The 11,356-nt window shown below is 39.2% G+C and overlaps 6 non-coding genes across 6 annotated transcripts; 1 reads left to right on the top strand and 5 right to left on the bottom strand.

Moving 5' to 3' along the window:
- The first annotated feature begins 2,739 nt into the window (after positions 1 to 2,739).
- On the top strand, positions 2,740 to 2,812 carry Trnar-ucg (transfer RNA arginine (anticodon UCG)). The gene has a single exon. It is a non-coding gene; the product is annotated as a tRNA-Arg (tRNA).
- A 3,798-nt stretch (positions 2,813 to 6,610) lies between these two features.
- Trnas-gcu (transfer RNA serine (anticodon GCU)) lies at positions 6,611 to 6,692 on the bottom strand. Its single transcript has one exon. It is a non-coding gene; the product is annotated as a tRNA-Ser (tRNA).
- A 2,319-nt stretch (positions 6,693 to 9,011) lies between these two features.
- Trnaq-uug (transfer RNA glutamine (anticodon UUG)) lies at positions 9,012 to 9,083 on the bottom strand. Its single transcript has one exon. It is a non-coding gene; the product is annotated as a tRNA-Gln (tRNA).
- Positions 9,084 to 10,077: 994 nt separating this feature from the next.
- Positions 10,078 to 10,159, bottom strand: Trnas-uga (transfer RNA serine (anticodon UGA)). Its single transcript has one exon. It is a non-coding gene; the product is annotated as a tRNA-Ser (tRNA).
- Positions 10,160 to 10,548: 389 nt separating this feature from the next.
- Positions 10,549 to 10,620, bottom strand: Trnam-cau (transfer RNA methionine (anticodon CAU)). The gene has a single exon. It is a non-coding gene; the product is annotated as a tRNA-Met (tRNA).
- Positions 10,621 to 10,910: 290 nt separating this feature from the next.
- Trnag-gcc (transfer RNA glycine (anticodon GCC)) lies at positions 10,911 to 10,981 on the bottom strand. The gene has a single exon. It is a non-coding gene; the product is annotated as a tRNA-Gly (tRNA).
- Between the last annotated feature and the right edge of the window lie 375 nt (positions 10,982 to 11,356).

Raw genomic sequence — 11,356 nt, 5'->3', positions numbered from 1 at the left:
GATAAAGGAAGTGCAAAATACACTGTACATATCCACAGAATAATCACAACAAAACCCTCTTGCACTATCAATGTGTGTTTAAAAAAAAATTAAGATAAGATTTTTTTAAAGGAACAAAAAACCTGGGCTAGCCTGCACAGCGATCCTATTTATGCTTTCTACCGTACCTGGAATGACAGGCATAGATATAGATAGATAGATAGATAGATAGATAGATAGATAGATAGATAGATAGATAGATAGATAGATAGATAGATAGATAGATAGATAGATAGATAGATAGATAGATAGACACCATACCTAGTTTTTAATTGATTGAAATTGAATCTCCAAACATTTTGCTTGGACTGGCCTCAAACGAACGTCCTTCTAATCTCTACCTCCTAAATAGCTAGAATTACAGATAGGAGCTATCATACCAACCTATGGTGGTTGCTGATTCCTCATCAGGACCTGGGGATGTAGTGCTCAGAGACAGAGTGGACTACACCAAGCAGGTATGGACAAAGTTTAATTTGAAAAACCCTACATCCTTATATACTATTCACAGACTAAAAAGGTTATTTTTAGCCAGAAAACATAAAACAGCTTTTTGTGCTCAGAAGTTACATCAAAGGTTACAGAAAAAAAGCAAGATGCAGGTGATTTCTTTTACACACAAAAAGGGAGTGTTACAAGGTCATGCAGAAGAACACCATAGGGCACCTTCTGCATATCCCCGTAGGTTGTGGCCAGATGTCTGGACTGTTGTCCTCGAATGGGGTCACGCAGGCCTGTGCCTCCAATACACCTAGACATGTTTTTAAACAAGAAAATACTTTCAGTGAAACACTATTTCTTGCCAGGCACCAGTGGCTACTCAGGATGCTGAAATCTGAGACCAGTTTTCAAAGCCATCCCTGGGCAGGAAACTCCTTGAGACTCTTACATCCAATTAACCACCCAATAAATACATAAATAAATAAGAAAAGCAGAAATGCTGCTGTAGCTCAGGTAGTAGAGTGCTACCATTGAGTAAAGAAACACAGGCCCTGAGCTCAAGCCTTGAGCAAACAAAAGAGAGGGGGGGGGGGAAAGCACTATTTAAAAGGATACTATACTAAGTGCAGAAGGAAAGGAATAAGAAAACCTGGTGGTTGTAGCTATTTACTAGTTCAGTGATCAGGGAAAACTCTTAGCTTAACCTATATTTACTACAGTGAAGAAGACAATGCAGGACAAAGAGAGGGGGGAAGAAAGAAGGGGGGAGAGAGAGCAGGGAGAGAGAAAAGCTAGTGAAGGCTTTCTGGTGAAGACTTTCTTGTTCTCTGTCTTCTGTGATGGCACACACGCAGGGACATAAGTCAGCTGTGCTGGCCAAGAAAAGTCCACTTGAATATTGGAGTTGACGTTGTTGAAGAATTTGTGGGGTAGACCCTTAACCAAACACTGAGTACAGATCATGAATTGTCCTGTTTACTTCAAATGTCCTGTCTACTCAGACCATAAAGTCTCATTCGTTGCTCTAGAGATATAGAATAATATCATTATTCCAGGAATTATGTCAAAAGTGTCACTATCATTATCTAGAGGATTCAGTAGCAATTGAGTAAAACTTTTTCTGCATTAACTGTGTAATTATCTACTTCAGGAATGGTGGCAGGTTTTGAGGCAAGACTTCAGTAAGGAAGCAACCAAGCACATTCTAGGCAAAAGAAAACAGTGTAAGTAGACACAATAGTTAAGTTCCCATGGGTGAAGGAGTGAGGCAGCAAAGTCTATGATAGCAAATACTCCCTTCTCCATCCTCTAGCGTAGAGGTGAAGAGGGCTATGTAAGAAAACAGGGTTTGGAGAAATTAAAAAAAAAAAAAGTGGCTAAGTGGCTATGTTTAAAACACCTCCTAGTCACCCAGTGAAGGAGGAGCTTTGTCCCTAAGTAATAGGAAATGGCTGAACAAATCACACTCAACTCTGTACTCTACCCCAGCGTAGCGGAGTCTGGCCCAATGTATTAGTTACATGTACTTGCAGCCTGGATGAAAAGAGCACTGAATGCCAGAGAGGAGCTTTGGAGCAGAATGAAGCAAGGCACTGGGAGAAGCAGACTTTCTGCTCCACAGAGGATGAGGAGCCGGGCTTGGCATCCATTGGATGGCTTCTGTTGCCTCTGCCTTTTCGAATTCATTGGTCAGTTAAACATAAGAGTTGGTGGTGGAATTTCTATATTCTCGTCCTGTGCTGCTTCACTCCTTAGTATATGGGAACTTCCGAAATAATACTGCGGGCAGTTCTCCGACATCACGTCGTAACAAGCAGAGAAAGAGCCTGGAGAATGAGGGGTGGTGAAAACCACCATCCCGGGTGATCGCACCGCTGTGACCTTATCCACATGGGGTTTTCGAACAACCAAACACCTCAAGGCTTCAAGGGTGAATGTGGGCGATCACGAAAAGGGAAGAAAATCGGAGTAAGCTTATCTTTACACGTACCACTCGGGAGAAACAAAACACAGCGTTCTGACATCTCGGGAATTACAGGGCTTTTCTCTTCGCGAAGCAGCCATGTATTACAAGACAAAGGATTAGCATTCCAACCTTTCCTAAAGCCCACGCTGCAGCCCCTCGCTCGCACAGCCCACGGCAGGGAAAAGCGGGTGCGACGCAGGCGTCACTGAGTCTTGTTGCTATAGTGTGGCTGATAAATACGGGTAGAAAGTTCATCCTTTTTGTAACTGTTAAAACAACTGCTTCTTCATGGGGACCACGTGGCCTAACGGATAAGGCGTCTGACTTCGGATCAGAAGATTGAGGGTTCGAATCCCTTCGTGGTTAATCAGTTGTCTTTTTGTTTTCCAGCTCTTGTCTTTCAGTTTATGGTACCTATTGCATCACAGAATACTATAAGTTCCAGTCACCGTGGGTTATCACAAACCTGTTGCTTCTTTTCCAGCTTTGCACTTGTACACAAGTTTCCACGTTTCCCGTCTGATTCATCAAGCGTGCAATGTTTTGGCTTTGGGCTGCTGTTTGTTACTTTCCTTCTCTGTCCATGTTACCTTTTCATTTTGCTTCGGTTTTGTTGGCATCAAGAGGAAGAGGACAGCTCATAATCAATCCTAAATTGTAGAACAGAAATACTAAAGACATTAAAAATGCACAGGTGGTTGAGTGGGCAAAGGTGTGGCTTTCCATGCTGCAGAATAAAAGCCCTTAAGTTCATTGTCCCACCAAAAAACGACAAAACTCTGAAAACATGAGTAGTGTAGTACATAAAAACCTATTTTGAAAAATAAAAATTACCCCTGTTTTCACTGTATTTGATCTTGGTATAATTTGTGGAGGGGAAGGGAAAAAAACAGGTGGACCCATTGCAACAATGAGATGTACAAGACTCGAAAAAACAACTTTACAAGTTTGGGGGGGGGGAATGGGAAGAGAAGGGGAAACAAAGGAGGAGGCAACAATGCTTGATAAGAAATGTACTCATTACCTTGCCCATGTAATTGTAACCCCTCTGTATGGTATTTTCATAATAAAAATAAAATAAAAATAAAAATTATTTCAAGGAGATATAATTTCCAATCGTCACCATGGAGAAACATGTTGGACTCTAGCTCAGAATACTGATTGCATCTCTTGGAGAATGTAGGTTTTCTGTGTTAAGTCTAAACTATGAATATTAAAACTAATATTCCACAACCACTTCCTTAGCGCTGCTTTCTGATACTGGTTTTCTTTACTCACCTGAAGATTCCAAATAATATAGAAAAGTTGGAGATTGATCATTGAGTCCCAGACCTGGAGAACTCTTGGATTAAAAAACGTCCTAGCCAGATGCTGGTAGCTCATGCCTGTCATCCTAGTTACTTAAAAGGCTGACATCTGAGGCCTGCAGTTCAAAGCCAGCCTGGGCAGGAAAGTCTGTGAGAATTATTATCTCCAATTAACAACCAGAAAACTGAAGTCGAGCTGTGACTTAAAGTGGTAGAGTGTTAGTCTTGAGCAAAAAAGGTCAGGGATACTGTCCAGACCCTTGTTCAAGGACCTGTGTATCACCTTTATACATAGTAATTTTTTTCACGTTCTAATGTCATGAAAAGCCTACTTTCACTCTACTCCCTATTCCCTAATCCTTACAACCTACTCCCAACCCCATGCACACACAAGACCAAAAAAGCCCTACCACTTGTACTAGTTACCAGAAATTCAACTCAGCTAATTAATCTCAGTCCTTTTGTCTTGCATGAGAAATTCTCCTAAACTAAAATCTATAACCTTACACTTGAGGATTGGTAGAAGAGGAGAGAGGGAATACACAGAACACAAAATGAATAGACTACAAAGTAATACATTAATAAATTATGTTACATATTTGGGAAAGCTGGTTCTGAATGAGTTTTAAAATGTCACTCTGACATATTGGTGATTTTGAATTAAAGGCAGAGTAGGTACAAGAAAATCAGTCTTTTTTTTTTTCCTTAAAGGAAGATGATGGCATTTCTCACAAAAGGTCTCCTTCCTGAACCAGAAGGAAAGTATCATGTTATCATTAAGGATGGAAAATTGATATCAAGGGAAATCTACAAATCAACCTTGTTAGCCTAATTCTTGTACTTCTAACCAGTACTCTTCCCAATTGTCTACCCTATCCAGCCGCCAGCGCAGACTGTGGAAAGCTGTTGCCTCTGTGTCTGATGGTGAATTGAGGGTTGTTGGCCAACAGAGCCTGGAATCAGGAAGAGCTAGACATGAAATGGAATAAGCTAAGATTGGAGCAAAAGATGCCTCAGGAGCCCCACCAGATGCTAAACAGATGAGGGCACTATGCCCTAGGCTCCTCAGACTCCAGAAGTAGGAAAATAATGATGATGATGATGATGATGATGATAATAATAATGGCTTTAGAACTTATACATTTTGAAATATATGCATATACTTTCAAAGCTTTTGGTATGAATTGTGAATGCTTCTCCAGAAAGAATTTCGAATTTCCATGTTTTCCAGGAGTGAGGTCACTACTAATCAAGTGAATCCTAAACCTTACTAAACTAATTTTCACAACTTAGCAGTGTGGCCTAGTAGTAGAGCACTTATCTAGCAACACATGAAGCCCTGACTTTGATCTCCATCACTACCAAAAAATGAAAAACAACAACAAGAATTTGTCAATAAATGATTTATGGTACATATTCTGCATTATATACTAATAGTGTGAGCACTCATAATTTATCACTAGTATTATAAGTGGTATGTTTTGTCTCAATGGTGTATCTCTGGCACCTGTACAGCACCCAGTACAACAAACAGTTTCCAAAGGCTAATAGGTGTTGAGGAAATAGCAAGCCCATTGGGGAAAGATTAAAAAGCAGTGATCAGGGATAATTTGAGTCTGAATATTTAAACATGTGTGAAGATTTGGGCTAACATGTAAGAAGGGTTCTGGGAAGAGGGAAAATAAGTGCAGAGGATCAAAGGTAACATTGGGCATGCAGTATTGGAGAACAGTGAGAAACAAGATGGCTAGAGAAAATACAATAAGAGTAACAGGACATGGTTTCTTTGGAATCCATATTGGATCAGACCACTTCGGGTTTTAGTTTTCTAGGACAGAAAATAATTGACTTTCACGCTAAGTAAAAAAGAAGAGGATAGAAAATTTGGAGCAGAGCTGGGTGCTGGTAGCTCACGCCTGTAATCCTAGCTACTCAGGAGGCTGAGATCTTAGGATCAAGGTTCAAAGCCAACCCAGGCAGGAAAGTCCAAGAGAGTCTTAACTCCAATAAACCATCAGAAAACTGCAAGTGGTGCTGTGGCTCAAGTGGTAGAACGCTGGCCTAGAGGTGAAGAGTTCAGGGACAGCACCCAGGCCCAGAGTTCAAGGCCCATAACTGACAAAAAAAAAAAAAAAAAAAAAAAAAGATACGAGTGATAAAGGGGAGAAATGTGTCACTGAGATTACCTTTTTAGTCCTAGTGAATTTTATTGTTCTACTTTGGATATACTCTTTCTTCCTAAAATGTAGTACATACAGTGGGTGAATGGTGAGCTTTTATAGGACTACATATCAACATTAATTAAAATGAATGTGGCAGAAGATAATCAAAATGGAGAGAAATCGCAGCTGGAATGATCTTCAAAGTTAATTTAATTATGATTGAATTCGCCCTAAGCATTTGATCTGGGTCTTGCAGGATTTGCTAGTGGGGACATGTTCTTCAAGTAGAAGGAACAAAAAGAGATCAAGGGAGGAAAGGAGAGGGGGTGGAAGGATATTTGGCAGATAATGTGATATAATGCATTAAGACAAAAGGTTTTGGATGTAACTGTGCCTGGAATCTCAAAGGTAAAGAGGATTTGAATTACAACTGGGACATGGGCTAGGACCATCTCAATGATCTGGACTACAGTTGCTAACGTGGAAGTGTGAGAAACAAGTGGAGACCCAAATTCAAATGATTCCCCAGCATCATCATCGATCACTTCCTTAGTTGAGGAGAGGTGGCATGCTGGGGAAAACTTCCCACCTAGTCCGGAGGTTCGCGTGAGCACAGAGCAGCTGTTGGCTGAGTTTGTGCAAAGTATAAAAGCTCATGGGGTTATATAAGTGGTGAAGATTAAAATCCTACCAACCGACGAGGATGGGATTCGAACCCACGCGTGCAGAGCACAATGGATTAGCAGTCCATCGCCTTAACCACTCGGCCACCTCGTCATCTGTGGGGGTGCTGCCTGGGACAGCCTATCTGTGGCTTTATGTTACATTTTTTTCCTTTTAATTTCTTTCTTAGGCAAGAGTTTTGTCAATTTCTGTCGCTCTATCTCGTGGCTTTATTGATTGTACAATGACTTTCTATAAAGGGCCTTGTTAATTTCATTTTTTAAAAAGAAAAGAAAAAGCGGACACTGCGAGGACGCGGGGACTCATCATCTTACTAAGGGAAGTGGGAAGATTTAATGAGGAAAAAATGGAGCTTGTGACTAATTTCATTTTTTTAATCAAATTGGATTCTTTTTCCTACACGTGTATTGATTGATTCCGTCGTTAAACAGGTTGCATCTGGGATGCTTTTAAGTAGGAGCCTACTCTAGGACGCGAGACCTTTTAAACATAAACCTCTCTGAGACGTCTAAAGGATTTGCTGGTTGAAGAGATGGAACGCAGGGCGACACAACCAATCAAAGCCGTGATTGGTTCCGAATGTCAGACCAAAGATTTGGAGCAAACTTGAGGGCAAGATAACCAAACCCCGAGATGAATCCGCTGAAATTCGAAGTTCATGACTCTAGCTGGATGGTTACTGAAGGAATCGCAGACTACTTTATCTTCTAAATAAGCTGTGGTAACACACCTTCCGTTTATTTTGGTGTTTTGATGAAGCTACCAAATACACAGGGTACTGTTAGTGTTTAAAAGCCAGTTGAGCCTTTTAAATAGGTTCCAGGAAAGTGGGGCAAAATTAACTTGTAGAATTGGAAATCCTGGCAGGTGTGTATGGGAGAATGAAGATAAGGGAACACTAACACGTTACTGAGGTCCCAAAGAGGTTTGGATTCAAATTCCTGAATTTGGAATCCTGAGTGTTAACCATTACATTATAGGCAATATATGTAAATATATAGATATATAGCTATGTAGAGATATGTGTATGTTTATCACTACAATTCTGGCATATATTCTTGCATCTGAAAATACATTTCAAAGGGGTTTCAAAAGACAAAAGGCTTCAGGAAGAGGATTTTAATAAAATGTTAGTGGTCCCATACTGACCATTTATGTCAGAAATGAGATCTAGGAGTTGAGAAGGAAAAATGAGCAGAGCTGAGAATGGTCCCTGCTCATGGGTGAGTCATCTGAACTACAGCAGGTCCCACAGAGATTGGAATTCAGGTTACTGAACACAAAGTCTACAGGGCTAGCCATTACACCCCGGGCCATGAAACATAAAGCTTTCTGGAAGCAGTAAAATATAAATCGTAAAATGTCTTGACATTTTAGTGAACTATACATTTTTACTTTTATTTTATTGTAAAGATGTTGTACAGAGGGGTTACAGTTACATGAGGAAGGCAATGAGTACATTGTTACCCCCTCTCTTGTGGTTCTCCCACTATCCCTCCAGTCCCCTGTTATCCTCCAAAGTTGTAAAGATTATTTCCAACATAGTGTCTTGTGACCCATTGTTGCAATGGGTCATCCTGTGTCCTTGTTTCAGCATTTTGTTACTCCCTTTCATCTCCACCAAAATTAGATAAATGTGTATACAAGATGTAGGGTACCAAATTCAAATACAGTGACAACAGGGGATATATCATAGGGAGAAGAACATAGAAAAGAAACAACAACAAAAAGCACATGGTATATAAAAAACAACAACAACAAAGAAAAACCTCGTGTCCATATCTTGGGGTTCATTTTGCTTGGCATCATTTATGTGGTACATAGCTTTTGAGCTTTTCTGCTCCTCTGATAAGATTATCCTAGATGTATACTGGTTATTGCAAATAAGGGAAACCCAAGAGACCTATGTTTCTTTGGGTCTGGCTTACTTCACTTAGTAATTTTTTTCCAAGTCTTTCCATTTCCTAACGAACAGGGCAGTGTTATTCTTTCTGATGGAAGCATAGAATTCCATTGTATATATTTTAGTAAAGTATAGGTTTTAAATGTAAAAATATTACCTGTTGTATCTCAGATACCAGAACCTTCAAAAAGATCCCATCCTTTAAAAGAAAAACAAAAACAAAAGCAAAAACAAAAACAAAGTGGTGTAGACAAAACTCATGCTCAAAATTCATGAAACTCGAACTTATTGAACAGTCCAGAATATGAAGGATGCCTTCTTAAATATCCAAGTCTGGACGATTTTAAAAAAAAAAAAAACTGGGTACCTTTGGTTTCCAAAAATGAAGAGAAAAACGAAGCCAGATCTTTCAGGTCAAAGAAGGGGGTGAGGTTATAGAAGGACTATTTATAATTCGAATCTATAAAGGACTATGTAAGTGCATAATCAAATGCACTAAAACTTTACACAGGTCCCACCGAGATTTGAACTCGGATCGCTGGATTCAAAGTCCAGAGTGCTAACCATTACACCATGGGGCCAAGCACACCAAGGTGCTTTTGAAAATATTTAACAAGAACAGTAATTGCTGTGCACAGAATGAAAATGATCAGGTTGATTTGGTTCTGTTCACATACATATACTTAGAAAGTCCTTCACAAAATCAAAAGTACATTCGCTTGATTAACCTGGGCCAAGAACTTCTCTTCAAGCTTATAAAGGAAAGTGTCAGCATTTAAGAAATGTTAATACATCTTTTCAAAAGGAAAAGACCTAAAATCCAGACACTAAGAATTTACTAGTAATTTCAGGAATAAAATGAAATTTTGCACCTATATAATTTTTACCCAAATAATTTTTACCTTCTTCTTTTTTCTTACCTTCATTAATTAATTGAATGATTTTTTAATATTACTAAAACAAATTGTATTTTACTTATTTTATTCTTATTTGCAACAACAGTGTGTGTGTGCATGTGTGTGTGTGTGTGTTAGGAAGAGTACAAGTGGATTTTAGATAGGAAAAGGTTTTAAAATAAGATTTGCCCAATATCTAAAAACAGTCTTAAAAATTTATCTCCTCTTTAACAATTCTGACCTCCGAAAAAAATCCAGGATGAAGGAAGGTCTGTTAATTTCTGTTTGAAATACTGATTCTAAAACATCGAATAAACTCATGAGTAGAATAGTGATGCACTGGATGTATCAAAATTCTTGGGAGAATATCAGAAAGGAGAAGTGAAAGGGAAGATTTTGGAAGTTAGACATGAATTAGATTTCGAATAGGGAGAGAGCAATTCAAGATTTGAAAGCAAAACAGCATGACGTTTCCAGAATCTTTAGATGTCTCGGAAAATCCTAGGGTAGAGTGATTTCCAAAGACAGTTACTAAGATTTCTCAGCGTCTGCTTCCCTTAAAAAGAATAAAATCCTTGTTTCCAATTTGACGGATAAAAGTAACAGCAGAAGAACACTACGCATGCTTTAAACAGAGCCTGAGATCATGATTCCGATACATGTAAAGAAAACACCAAGCCGTAGTCGGCAGGATTCGAACCTGCGCGGGAAGATCCCAATGGATTTCAAGTCCATCGCCTTAACCACTCGGCCACGACTACAAACTGATGTTAATCTGTCTGGATATAATCCCAAGAGAAGTCAAATGTTTCCTTTATAAAAAACCTTATCTTCATTTGTTTTAACAATGTAATAACAGTTCCGGAGTGTTTATCTCATTATAAGATAAGGTCAAGATTTTGACGACTGAGATAACTAAACGCATCATAGCTAACAGCAAAACTCCATGCATAAAGACTTTAGGAAATATGATAGATAAAGACTATGAAAAGCAAATGTCAACCCCGAAGTGAAATCTGAAAACACTCTCAAAACATACTTAATAAAACTTACCGTTACTGAAGACTACACAAATTGTAGGCTTCGTCGCGCCAAATTTCAAGTGTCTGTGAAACCAACCGTTGTCCTTTTAAAGAAAGGATAAAAGGGCTAGCAGAGGATGGTTTCGATCCATCGACCTCTGGGTTATGGGCCCAGCACGCTTCCGCTGCGCCACTCTGCTTCGCTGGTGGAGATGCCTTTCAGTTGTAGGTTCTATGTTATCGTTGTCAGCAATCTAATATTTTTTTTGTCTAATAATTGTATTCTTGATGTACATCGTTACTACGTTTCAAAATGTCAGCGATTTAGAATTCTCCCTGCAAAAAGCCACAATCAGCCGAGGATACAATTCTACGGAGCTCGTTATAAACTGCTTTAGACTATTGAAACACTCATGGCATGCTGATTACTGCAGTCATTTCAGGATCTCAGAACAGCACTGAAAATGCTTACCTTGGAAGAAAATTAAGCTGCATTGGCCGGGAATCGAACCCGGGCCTCCCGCGTGGCAGGCGAGAATTCTACCACTGAACCACCAATGCTCACTTGTTGGTGTCTCCTTATTTATCCTAATGTAGTTCATGTACATTATTTTCAAATTACTAGTGAAATGTGAATGTAATTTGTTCTATGGGATTTTACTTCACAAGAAAGTTGAAAATATACTAACATCTAGTAATTATCAATATATAAAAGTATCTTTCCTCATCCTCCAAATCTCTCACTTAAGATGCAAGCTATTTCGATTGAAATACCAAATCAAAATACTCTCCATCCTCTGAAAGACCAATTTAATGTATTTTGGGGTAAAGATCGTCTACTGAGAACAAAGTTTAACAAGGTACAGTCGTTAGAAGAGAGGATGACAAAGTAAGAAATCTGAAAATTCTGGTTCTTAGATATTGTAATTGCATATG

The sequence above is a fragment of the Dipodomys merriami genome, unplaced genomic scaffold (genome assembly GCF_024711535.1).
Source record: "Dipodomys merriami isolate MVZ:Mamm:240054 unplaced genomic scaffold, mDipMer1.0.p SCAF_16, whole genome shotgun sequence".
NCBI classification, from domain to species: Eukaryota; Metazoa; Chordata; class Mammalia; order Rodentia; family Heteromyidae; genus Dipodomys; species Dipodomys merriami.
Note: the sequence above shows the minus strand (reverse complement) of the source record. Positions and strands in the feature narration are given on the sequence as shown.